The following is a 13,180-nucleotide window of genomic DNA, read 5'->3' as shown; positions in this document are numbered from 1 at the left end:
CAAGAGAAGGGGTCTGTAGGAGTTGAGACATGAGGTTCAGGAACAGTGGCACCTTACGGTGTCTTAAGGCCTTGGTTCGTGAAGCGCCCTCTCGGGATAGCTTAGATTCTTAACTGTGTGTTCTGCGCACGTAGGTCCTACCCGGGGCAGTGTAAATCCGGTTCATGGGCCGGAAGCGGTAACTGATTGTATCTGGCAGGGTGTGCCGTGAGCTTTTGTGAGTGCACACGTCCGCCACAACAGGCACCTGCCCTTTTAGCGGGACCATTCCCCAGAGCCACACGCTTGCCAGCTAGCGTCCTCGTCTAAGGCTGTGCTGAGTCGGGCTGGTCGTGCTGTCCATGTGCCGCTTTGCAGAACTCCTAGCATACATGCCAAGATTCACGATTCAGGCGGGAGACTCCGGATTTTTTAAGCAAAAAAATGCCTTTATTTTGGCTTTCCCCCGCCTGAAATTGCCTCTGCTACAGTAAATGTCAATGGGAGAACTATGTTCTATCGAATATATATTTTTTTAATCTCCCACTTTCCTCTTCTAGAACATAGGCATGCATGTACTAGGCTGCAGCTCCGATTGGCCGAATAGATGAACGAAGCTACACCTAAACACTGCTGACCTGCTTACAGGGAGTGCAGAATTATTAGGCAAATGAGTATTTTGACCACATCATCCTCTTTATGCATGTTGTCTTACTCCAAGCTGTATAGGCTCGAAAGCCTACTACCAATTAAGCATATTAGGTGATGTGCATCTCTGTAAGAGAAGGGGTGTGGTCTAATGACATCAACACCCTATATCAGGTGTGCTTAATTATTAGGCAACTTCCTTTCCTTTGGCAAAATCAGTCAAAAGAAGGACTTGACAGGCTCAGAAAAGTCAAAAATAGTGAGATATCTTGCAGAGGGATGCAGCACTCTTAAAATTGCAAAGCTTCTGAAGCGTGATCATCGAACAATCAAGCGTTTCATTCAAAATAGTCAACAGGGTCGCAAGAAGCGTGTGGAAAAACCAAGGCGCAAAATAACTGCCCATGAACTGAGAAAAGTCAAGCGTGCAGCTGCCACGATGCCACTTGCCACCAGTTTGGCCATATTTCAGAGCTGCAACATCACTGGAGTGCCCAAAAGCACAAGGTGTGCAATACTCAGAGACATGGCCAAGGTAAGAAAGGCTGAAAGACGACCACCACTGAACAAGACACACAAGCTGAAACGTCAAGACTGGGCCAATAAATATCTCAAGACTGATTTTTCTAAGGTTTTATGGACTGATGAAATGAGAGTGAGTCTTGATGGGCCAGATGGATGGGCCCGTGGCTGGATTGGTAAAGGGCAGAGAGCTCCAGTCCGACTCAGACGCCAGCAAGGTGGAGGTGGAGTACTGGTTTGGGCTGGTATCATCAAAGATGAGCTTGTGGGGCCTTTTCGGGTTGAGGATGGAGTCAAGCTCAACTCCCAGTCCTACTGCCAGTTCCTGGAAGACACCTTCTTCAAGCAGTGGTACAGGAAGAAGTCTGCATCCTTCAAGAAAAACATGATTTTCATGCAGGACAATGCTCCATCACATGCGTCCAAGTACTCCACAGCGTGGCTGGCAAGAAAGGGTATAAAAGAAGGAAATCTAATGACATGGCCTCCTTGTTCACCTGATCTGAACCCCTTTGAGAACCTGTGGTCCATCATCAAATGTGAGATTTACAAGGAGGGAAAACAGTACACCTCTTTGAACAGTGTCTGGGAGGCTGTGGTTGCTGCTGCACGCAATGTTGATGGTGAACAGATCAAAACACTGACAGAATCCATGGATGGCAGGCTTTTGAGTGTCCTTGCAAAGAAAGGTGGCTATATTGGTCACTGATTTGTTTTTGTTTTGTTTTTGAATGTCAGAAATGTATATTTGTGAATGTTGAGATGTTATATTGGTTTCACTGGTAATAATAAATAATTGAAATGGGTATATATTTTTTTTTGTTAAGTTGCCTAATAATTATGCACAGTAATAGTCACCTGCACACACAGATATCCCCCTAACATAGCTAAAACTAAAAACAAACTAAAAACTACTTCCAAAAATATTCAGCTTTGATATTAATGAGTTTTTTGGGTTCATTGAGAACATGGTTGTTGTTCAATAATAAAATTAATCCTCAAAAATACAACTTGCCTAATAATTCTGCACTCCCTGTAGAAAGGGCTGTACGTGGTCCACCCTAACCTGAACCCCAGGGGCTTGCTGGCCTTTTAGTGAGGGATCTAAATACTACACTTGGTCGGGAGCCCGCAGATTTGGTGGCTGCTTCCCGTCTAGTGAATAGTGTACGTTCCGGTCCATGCATCCGGCCACTGCCGGAGGCTCAGGGCCTACTCAGCAAAGACTGATACTGGCTACAGAGTGCTGTGGTGCAGAGGCACAAGGCTGTGTTTTCTCCTGTAATGTATATGCAGTCAAATGGCGCATTAGTGGATTTGTGATGTGGCATGCTTCTCCACAGGGGAATGCTTTGTTGGAATAGTGTTGTCTTGTATTGTGGCCTGTGCTATTTGGGAAGTGTTGTAGTTGTTTTATGTGTTGTCGCCGTTTGTTGTGCTCTTCCGCTGACATACAGGGAGTGCAGAATTATTAGGCAAATGAGTATTTTGACCACATCATCCTCTTTATGCATGTTGTCTTACTCCAAGCTGTATAGGCTCGAAAGCCTACTACCAATTAAGCATATTAGGTGATGTGCATCTCTGTAATGAGAAGGGGTGTGGTCTAATGACATCAACACCCTATATCAGGTGTGCATAATTATTAGGCAACTTCCTTTCCTTTGGCAAAATCAGTCAAAAGAAGGACTTGACAGGCTCCGAAAAGTCAAAAATAGTGAGATATCTTGCAGAGGGATGCAGCACTCTTAAAATTGCAAAGCTTCTGAAGCGTGATCATCGAACAATCAAGCGTTTCATTCAAAATAGTCAACAGGGTCGCAAAAAGCGTGTGGAAAAACCAAGGCGCAAAATAACTGCCCATGAACTGAGAAAAGTCAAGCGTGCAGCTGCCACGATGCCACTTGCCACCAGTTTGGCCATATTTCAGAGCTGCAACATCACTGGAGTGCCCAAAAGCACAAGGTGTGCAATACTCAGAGACATGGCCAAGGTAAGAAAGGCTGAAAGACGACCACCACTGAACAAGACACACAAGCTGAAACGTCAAGACTGGGCCAATAAATATCTCAAGACTGATTTTTCTAAGGTTTTATGGACTGATGAAATGAGAGTGAGCCTTGATGGGCCAGATGGATGGGCCCGTGGCTGGATTGGTAAAGGGCAGAGAGCTCCAGTCCGACTCAGACGCCAGCAAGGTGGAGGTGGAGTACTGGTTTGGGCTGGTATCATCAAAGATGAGCTTGTGGGGCCTTTTCGGGTTGAGGATGGAGTCAAGCTCAACTCCCAGTCCTACTGCCAGTTCCTGGAAGACACCTACTTCAAGCAGTGGTACAGGAAGAAGTCTGCATCCTTCAAGAAAAACATGATTTTCATGCAGGACAATGCTCCATCACACGCGTCCAAGTACTCCACAGCGTGGCTGGCAAGAAAGGGTATAAAAGAAGGAAATCTAATGACATGGCCTCCTTGTTCACCTGATCTGAACCCCATTGAGAACCTGTGGTCCATCATCAAATGTGAGATTTACAAGGAGGGAAAACAGTACACCTCTCTGAACAGTGTCTGGGAGGCTGTGGTTGCTGCTGCACGCAATGTTGATGGTGAACAGATCAAAACACTGACAGAATCCATGGATGGCAGGCTTTTGAGTGTCCTTGCAAAGAAAGGTGGCTATATTGGTCACTGATTTGTTTTTGTTTTGTTTTTGAATGTCAGAAATGTATATTTGTGAATGTTGAGATGTTATATTGGTTTCACTGGTAATAATCAATAATTGAAATGGGTATATATTTTTTTTTTGTTAAGTTGCCTAATAATTATGCACAGTAATAGTCACCTGCACACACAGATATCCCCCTAACATAGCTAAAACTAAAAACAAACTAAAAATTACTTCCAAAAATATTCAGCTTTGATATTAATGAGTTTTTTGGGTTCATTGAGAACATGGTTGTTGTTCAATAATACAATTAATCCTCAAAAATACAACTTGCCTAATAATTCTGCACTCCCTGTAGTTTGCTGTTCTTAGGCCTGTAATGAAAACAATGGAATTGAGGAACACATCGCCTGTGCTCTGGTTCAGTGTTGTTTCTAGTTGCAAAGTTGTTGGTAGTGTGTCTGACCTCTGTGGGTAGAGTGTTGGTGGGGTCGACCCGGCTTATAGGGCATATGCCCTCTTACCACCAAAATCCCCCCCCTCCCCACCACCCCAAGCTTAATTTTAAATTCAGACACACTTCCCTTTGGGATTGGGGTTGTAAACCCCCAGCCGTCTTTTATTATTGCCAAGACATTGTTAATCATAATGAAAAATTATACGCAGGAACCACAATCATATTCACAAAGTATTTACAGGGTTTTTCAATGGATGCCTAGCCTTAACAGAGTACATTAATACATCCACATTCCTGACACTGACTAAAAAACTGTTTGTCCTGCGTACCCAATGTTGGTGATTGTGAATGAGATCCTGACTGTTTTCAAGCACCCCCAAACCCTGCCCCTCCTTACGAATCCCAGGGGTAGGATCTCCATCAAGATGTTCTCATAGCTTTCCAAACTGGATTACTGTGGAGGGGGCACGCCTGCCCGCTAGGATACCTACCTACCTCGGGTTCCCCCACCACCCTCAGACTCCACCCACTCCCAAGGGCCAATGCTTGCATCAGACCTTCTGCGCCTGCACGGATGGGTGGCCCTAAGAGCCAGATGCCAGCGACCGCTCGCTCCCCCATGCCCCTGTATGTCGTCCTCACTTCCCAGCCAGCACCCCTTGGAGGGTCCAATTAGCTTGCCACCCAGTTCCTGTAATAAAAAGGTACCAATTTGTATTTCCAGTCATGATCTCACCCCGCCCACCTTTACACATAAAATATGACAAACTATTCTTGTCCAATTCCACCACAAATCAAGTCACCTGAAAAAACAAGTTGTTAGCACATAGACCACAATGGCACATTTGGAGCATTTGTATTTAACTGTAGGAAAACTAATTCAGTAGAGACTGATGCCCAAGAACTGGGGGAGACGGGTGGGTATTTCTTCTTGTGGTCGCTGGGCCCCCTGGTCTAGTCGGCGAGTGTGGGCAAGAGACGCGCTCGACGACCACGGCTGCCTTATTAAGGCTGGCCATGTGACGTCATTCTTAGTGCGTGACCCCGGAACCACAAACAGTGCATCCGTGGCAGCGGCATCATTACAGCCAATTGGCTGCAATTTTGTAACAAGGTTGGGGGCCGGGGAGCCTGCCACTCCCCGACCCCCACTCTCCCTGCCCGGCGCCGCCGCCATTAGAATTCTGGCTTTTTATTTACTGGCTTTATTTGCTTTAGACTCCCCAGGTTCAGTTCCCTCCTGTTGCCTAAACTCTGTTTACTGTATCCTTCCACAAACTCGCTTTTTGCTAACAGGCCTTGAAATCTTGTTTTTATCATGTCACATTTGCTGTGTATTCACAATTGGAGACACCTATAGCTGCCACCATAAGTCCCTAGTAAATGGCACTTAGGTGCCCAGGGCAGGATGTACAAAGGGTAGGCCCCTGAGGGCAGCAGCACTGATTTTGCCACCCTTTAGGGCCAAGAATTCAAGTGCACCCAGCGATGCGATTGCAGGCTGAGTCCCCTGATGCAAACCTAAATTGCAAGCTCAACATGGCCTGTGTGTGCTGCCCGCTCCATGCTGCATACAATATGGGTAGTTCACCACTCTGGCAAGCATTCTAGCCTTAAGTCAGGGTGCACCATTCTGTATGTGAGGCCATAGATGCATGAGCACTATGCCCCCACTGTGTCCTTTTCCAAACTTTGGGCATACTGAGTAGACGGAGCAGCCATTTTAAAACATGTGCTGGACACTGGTCAACAAGAGTTTCACAGCTGCATGATGGCCAACCTGAGCCCAGGGTTGTTTTGTATCAAACAACTCAGATTGATAAATCCAAACTGGTGCCAGTATTGGATTTATGACTAAATATACCCAGGCGTCACCTTAGAGGTGTCCCCTGCGTAAGCTAGTTACCCTGGCATGGTTGCTGACTGGTTCTATCCAGCCTACCACTGCCAGACATCCACAACCTTAGGGGTGAGAGGAACTTCTCTCTGGGTTGGAGAACAAAGCCCTTCCTGGGTGGGGGTGCTAACACCCCCTCCCTCAGGAATGTGCACTGCCCTGGCAGTGAGCTTCAAAGGGCTTACTGCCTTTGAAACTCGACCCCCAGGCCTGCTGCTAGCAGCAGATGGCCGCCTCTGTTGCAAACCCACACTTTTGGCGAGCGCAATGGCGGGAAAATACACAAAGGGTAGGAGGAGTGGCCCCACCTGGCATGCACCACCCTTAAGGTGTTGCCTGCAAGGTGGACACTCCATTTCTTTTTATTCCATCTTGGATGGAAGGAATGTAGCCAATCAGTTTTAGGGAACTGACCCCTCCCCACAGGGAGTCTTCACCTAGTGGGTGTAGCCACCCTATGGTAGATGACCCATTGGTCACTACCAGGTTCACCCTAAAATGCTCACTAAATACAGTATTTAGTGGGCATCCCAAATCCAGGATATCAGATTCGACGGACAAAAGAAGACCAGCACCAAGAAGATCTGAAGCATGAGAACTATGGACCTGGTGCACCAAAGAACCCACAGTCGCCGCTGAGGAGCTGCTGGACAACTCTACTAAAACCCCAGAGGACCTCCAGGCTTTGCAAATTGCTGGAGAACTCCTTCCAGAGTGGGGGTACCACTCTAAAACTGCAAGAAACCAACAAGCCAGTGAGGGTCACTTCACTGACCAGCCTCTAATTCCCGAACCGGACGCCGCAGCTGGACCAAACTACACACCAACACCCGCGAGGACAAAACCTGCCAGTGTGCCAAGTTTGGCACTGCTCCCTCCAGCTACCAAACCGTGCCAATACCCTGGGTATTGGTCAGCTGACGGAGATCCAGAAAAACAGCCTGCCTGGGGCTGCAAAAGCACCTGGAGGAAGTCCTAGTCGAGGGACTTTTGGAACACCACGGACCTACCACTAGAGTGCTCCTGTTGTCCTGCAAACGACCGTTGAACCATTTTACCTCATGCTCCTGTGGGCATCCTTGCGTGCAGCTCCTGGCTCACCGATTCGCTCTGCACCTGGCTGCCCCGTGCCCTGCACCGAAGAACCTGCTGTGCCCTAACGGTCCCCCACCCCTTGCGACCTCGACACACAAAAAAGACCCCAAGGAACCATCTTTAAACGTACCTGTGCAGTGCTTTTCCAAGTGGTCCCTCACAGTGGCCCTGCGCCAGCTCCAGAGACCTTCTCCCACTGCTCCTGTAGTAACCAAGAGCCCCCGGACTTCTCCAGCTGGCACAGTGTGCCCACTGACATTGTTGACCAACCTGAAAAAGAAGAACGTGGTAAACCAACTGTGCGATTTCAAATGTATTTTTAAAGATGATTCTCCATTAATTCCTATGATGCGTAATTATGCATAAAAATACTATTTTCATTAAACTTCACAACATTCATATCCCGAAAAGTACTTAATCAATTCTGATGATCTTGGTCTTAAAATTCAAATAAAAACTTAAAATATTTTTATAAATTGGTTTAAAGTTATTCCTTTGAGTGTGTGAGTTGCAAAATTGATGCTGTGAGTACAACACATGCTTTGCACTTCTCCCAAGATTGGCCTAACTACTCAACCAAGCTTCCATAAAAATTAGAGCATTAGATGATCTAGTTTTTACCCCTATAAACCAACAGGTGGTTGACTGGACCCCTACACAGTGTGCTTAGCTTTGCACACTACATAGAGGGCCAGCCGCCTACATTTGGCAGCAGTAGTTGGATAAAGGCTTTGCATTTGCTGATACCACTCTGTTAATTTTGTAAGTACACAAATAACTCTCCATTTTGCCTTTAGCTTAACTGTTTTTGATTTTCAATTGGCTAAACCTTTTTTTTCAATTTTTTTAAATAATTACTAGGGCTCTGGTTAAGTCCCTACAACATCAGCAAAAAACTTTTAAAGTCCTTAATTTATTTGGCCTATTTAGAAAGGGGATTCTAAATTCTTAAAAAGGTCCCAACTTTAGTAAAATAAAAATGACTGATGCAGAGACATAGTACCAGGACCTCAACCTGCATCCTTATGAGTTGTATAGCTATGACCAATTAAGGAGACTCTGCAAGCTGTGTCAAATTCATACTGGGATAAGCCCCGCTGCAGAGAAACTTAGGTTTCTCGTGGCCCAGCATGAAAAAGAGAATACCATAGATTAGGTAGATGATGATGATGATGATGATGATGATACATCTGTGGTGGATGATTAAGCTGTGGACAATGGAGGCGAGGGTAGCTCCTCTCACTCCAGCACCAGTGCACCCACAGAAGCAGACCTGGACATTGCCAGGCTGACCAAGAGACTCACTTTAGAGAGCCAGCTTTTGGAAATAGAGAAACAGAAAAGAGTTTGGCCCAGGACCCATCTCTGGTGGCAGCATACAAGTTTTGAATGAGAAATCCTTCAACATCAAACTCCCAAAAGGAGTTGTCCCTCCCTTCACTGAAGGGGATTGTTAGACCTGGCAGCTTTTTGGCGTGTCTCCCCTGTCTTTTTGCTTTCTGACCTCCTGGTTTTGGACTCTGTTTTTGCTGGTTTACTGTCTCTGCGCACTTCACCACTGCTAATCAGTGCTAAAGTGCAAGTGCTCCCCATATAAATTGTACTGTGGACTGGTTTATCCATAATTGGCATATTTGAGTTACTTGTAAGTCCCTAGTAAAGTGCACTAGAGGTGCCCAGGGCCTATAAATCAAATGCTACTAGTGGGCCTGCAGCACTGGTTGTGCCACCCACATAAGTAGCTCTATAATCATGTCTCAGACCTGCCACTGCAGTGTCTGTGTGTGCAGTTTTGACTGTAACTTCGACTTGGCAAGTGTACCCACTTGACAGGCCTAAACCTTCCCTTTTCTTACATGTAAGACACCCCTAAGGTAGGCCCTAGGTAGCCCCCAGGGCAGGGTGCAGTGTATGGTTAAGGTAGGACATATAGTAATGTGTTTTATAAGTCCTGACAGTCAAATATTGCTAAATTCGTTTTTTACTGTTGCAAGGCCTGTCCCTCTCATAGGTTAACATGGGGGCTACCTTTAAATCTGATTAAAGTGTAGATTCCCTTTGGGAGCGGATGGACATGTGGAGTTTGGGGTCTCTGAGCTCACAATTTAAAAATACATCTTTTAGTAAAGTTTATTTTAAGATTGTGCGTTTGAAAATGCCACTTTTAGAAAGTAGGCATTTTCTTGCTTAATCCATTCTGTGACTCTGCCTGTTTGTGGATTCCCTGTCTGGGTCAGTTTGACAGTTGGGCTGTTCACACCTCTCCTCTAGACAGTGACACAAAGGGGGCTGGGGTGTAGCCTGCATATCTTGATTAGCCATCTGTGCTGGAGGGGAGGTGAGGGGAGGAGTGGTCACTCACACCTGAAAGGACTGTGCCTGCCCTCACACAATGCCGTCTCCGACCCCCTGGTGAGTGTCTGGGGCCTGGTCTGGACAAGGAAGGATCTTGCAAACACTTGAGACTTTGCTTTGAAGTTTGCAAACTTCAAAGGCAGAACTGGGTATAAGAAGCAGACCCAAAACCCCAGACTTTTAGAAGCTTTCTGGAATCAAGAGGAACCTCTGCCCAGGAGAAGAGCTGAAGGAGGAGTACTGTGCCTTTGCGGTGTTGCTTTGCTTTGCTGGACTGGCCTGCAGTTGCTGCTTCTGCCTGAAAAGAGTGCAAAGGGTGAATTGTGCTGTGTGTCCTGCTTGAGAAAATTCTCCAAGGGCTTTGAGTAGAGCTTGTCTCCTGTTGGAAGTCTCAGGGACACCAAAGACTTCACTTTCCTCGACCTGCAGCACTAGGAACTGTGTGTTTTGTGCTGTTCAAGAGGAGAAACCACTGCGACGTCGCCAACGACGCCACTGGCCTGCACCGTGACCTGCCGACGCCGCACGGAGTCGCATTGCCCTGCTTCGCACCGCGACCCTGGTCTCACCGACGCCATCATCAGACGACTTCACAGAGCCGCTGCTCGCACTGCGACCTGAGGGCCCTGCACTCCGGCGTCACCTGCTCACACCGCAGCCTGGGCATCCCCGACGACGTCGCTCCTGCGGACTCCGGCGCCGCTGCATGCACCGTGGCCTGTGGACACCACTCGTGAGGAGCACGAAGCACTGTCCCGTCCCGTGCTGCAGCCCCGGTCCACCGACGCCAGCACCATCAGCTCCAGGGTCGTCACCAGGCATCCTTGCCTGCACCGTGGCCTGTGGACACCGCTCGTGAGGGTCACGAAGCACCGCCTCATCCCGCACCGCTGGCTTGGGCCTACCGATGACAGCGCTTCCGCAATGACGCCGCTGCTGCCTGCACCATGAACTGTGGATACCGCACGTTGCACCGCCCCGCTTCACACTGCAGCCCTGGTCTCACCGATGCCGCTGGATGCCGTCACCGAGCTGTTGCCTGCACCGTGACCTGTGGGCACCGCACGTCGCATTGTCCTGCTTCACACCGTAGCCCCGACACCATCCCTGCAAGCGCACCTGATTTCATCAGCCCGGAGTTCGATCCCCTAGGTGCGTGACTTCAAGGGCCTGACGACTCCTGCACCGACTCCGGAACCGACGCCACTCTCCGGAGCTCACCGCGAGGGTCACGACGCTCTGCGAATCCAAGGTACTGTTTGTGGGTCTTCCTGACACCGCAGCTGGCCAGCGATGCGGAGGCCAGCCTGAACTTTTGGTTTTGTTGTTCACGACGCCATGATAGCCCCAGGTGGAGTTATCGACTTCAAGGAACTGTATTTTTAACTACATCTTGCAGCATTCATATTTTTATTGCTGTATGTTGGATTTTTATCGTATTTGGTCTTGTTTTATATAGATAAATATTGGCTATTTTTCTAAAACTGGTGTGGTGTCCTTTTGTAGTGTTTTCACTTATTACTGTGTGTTATGTGCAAATGCTTTACACATTGCTTCTGAGATAAACCTGACTGCTCGTGCCAAGCTACCAAGGGGGTGAGCAGGGGTTATCTAAGCGGGTATCTCCCTTATCCTGACTAGAGTGAGGGTCCCTACTTGGACAGGGTGCAAACTGACTGCCAACTGGACACCCCATTTCTAACAGGGATGATATAGTCAAATGGTTTTCTGCTTTTTGAAGAGCCTGCATTGGGTGGGAAATAGATAAAATGCATTGGGGCACACTGTTGTGGGATTTATTTTCAGGAAGGTGCAGGGATAGGCTCCTGACACTGAATGAGGCAGATTCTAAATTATATGACCTCATAAAGGGTACCCTGATTGAAGGATTTGGTTTTATAACTGAAGGGTATTGTATAAAGTTCAGGGAGGCTCGAAAAACCCAAAACCAAACTTCGGTAGATTTTGTGGACTATTCAGGAAATATAATGGGTGGTTGGTTAGTTGGGAACAAGATTCAAGATTATGATGGGCTGTATAACCTAATCATGAAAGAGCATCTGCTAAGTAATTGTTTCAATGATAGGCTACATCAACATCTGGTGGACTTGGGTCCACTTCCCCCTCAAGAATTGGAGAGGAAGGCAAACCATTGGCTCAAAACCGGGGTAACCAAGACTACTGCTGGTTGGGGAGACCAAAAGAAAGAGGCCACAAAGGGTCTTCTCAAGGCCCCCAAATACCTGCACAGGAGGGAGGGCCCAGAGACTCCTCCCAGTCTAGGGTGGGTGCAGAGGAAGACACTTTGATCCCAACAAGGCTTGGTGCCATGACTTCAACACTAAAGGGCACCAAACTGAAGACTCTAGCTGTAAAAACAAAAGGAATTCCTCTAGTCAACCTGCAGTAAGTGCAGTTGCCAGTCTCCAGCGGGATCAGTGGCCTAACCATGTCAGTGACCCCACAGAGGCAACATTAGTCACTGAGGATGGGGTAGAATTATCCTGTAGTGCTGTCTGGACAGGTAATATGCAGAAATACAGACAGCACCCTTTGGTTAGTGGGGAGAAAGTGGAAGCACTGAGGGACACAGGAGCTAGTGTTGTCATGGTAACTCAGCACTTGGGGCCATATGTATTAACACATTTTCCCATAGACACAGAATGGATAAAATCCTTTCATACATCTGGCCCTTGGTCCACTCAAATCAGTACCTGGTAGGGAAGTCTTATCCTGTCACTAATGCTCCCAATGAGACAAAGTTCCATCCCATGGCTATGGTAACCTTTGATTGTGGGGAGGGGGTACTAGGACAAAAAGAAGTGTTTTTGTCTCCATCCATCCCAGTAGATTGCCTGCTTGGAAATTACCTGGAACATTCACCCTGGGCTGATGTAGAACTGAAGACCCATGCAGTCATGCTTGGGATCCCAGAATGGGCCTTTGTCAAGACTAAGGCATAGAGAAAATTCAGAGAGAAAAAGGAGAGCTGGATCTTGGAATAATGGACCAGCCTACCTAGAGAAAAGGCAAGAAGAGTGGGTGACCAGCTTCAGAACAGATCCCAGATCAGGACCCCTCGTCCCAGGAAGAGGAGTCCTCTTTCTTGGAGAGAACTGAGCCTGCAGAGCTTGGGCCTTACCACCCAGAGCTCTTGGGCCCAGGGGGACCCACCAAGGAAGATCTGTGCCAGGGGCAGAGAACCTGCCCCACTCTTGAAGGCCTGAGGCAGCAAGCTGCACAGGAAGAGTTGGGAAATGTCAGTGGTACCCACAGGGTTTATTAGGAGGAGAAGCTCCTGTACACTGAGGTCACAGAACATCAAGCCTGGCGCAACCAGGAGGGTGGTAGTGCCCCAGCAGTTCAGAGAATATCTCCTCACATTAGCCCATGACATTCCCCTAGCTGGGCATCTGTGCCACACTAAGAATTTGAGTAGGTTAGTTAACCACTTTTATTAGCCAGGAATGTCCCAAAAAGTGAAGGCTTTTTACCAGTCCTGCACTACCTGCCATGCGAATGCAAAGCAGGTGGAAACTTAAAGCCCCCTTTAATGCCACTACCT

At 47.6% G+C, this 13,180-nt stretch overlaps 1 protein-coding gene across 5 annotated transcripts in view; it reads left to right on the top strand.

Annotated features, from left to right (window-relative positions):
* Window positions 1-13,180, top strand: part of SLC37A4 (solute carrier family 37 member 4) — a 151,991-nt gene that overhangs the window by 24,490 nt on the left and 114,321 nt on the right. The window lies entirely within an intron of this gene.

Source organism: Pleurodeles waltl, chromosome 3_1 (assembly GCF_031143425.1).
Source record: "Pleurodeles waltl isolate 20211129_DDA chromosome 3_1, aPleWal1.hap1.20221129, whole genome shotgun sequence".
Classification (NCBI taxonomy): Eukaryota; Metazoa; Chordata; class Amphibia; order Caudata; family Salamandridae; genus Pleurodeles; species Pleurodeles waltl.
This window is presented reverse-complemented; position numbering and strand designations above follow the sequence as displayed.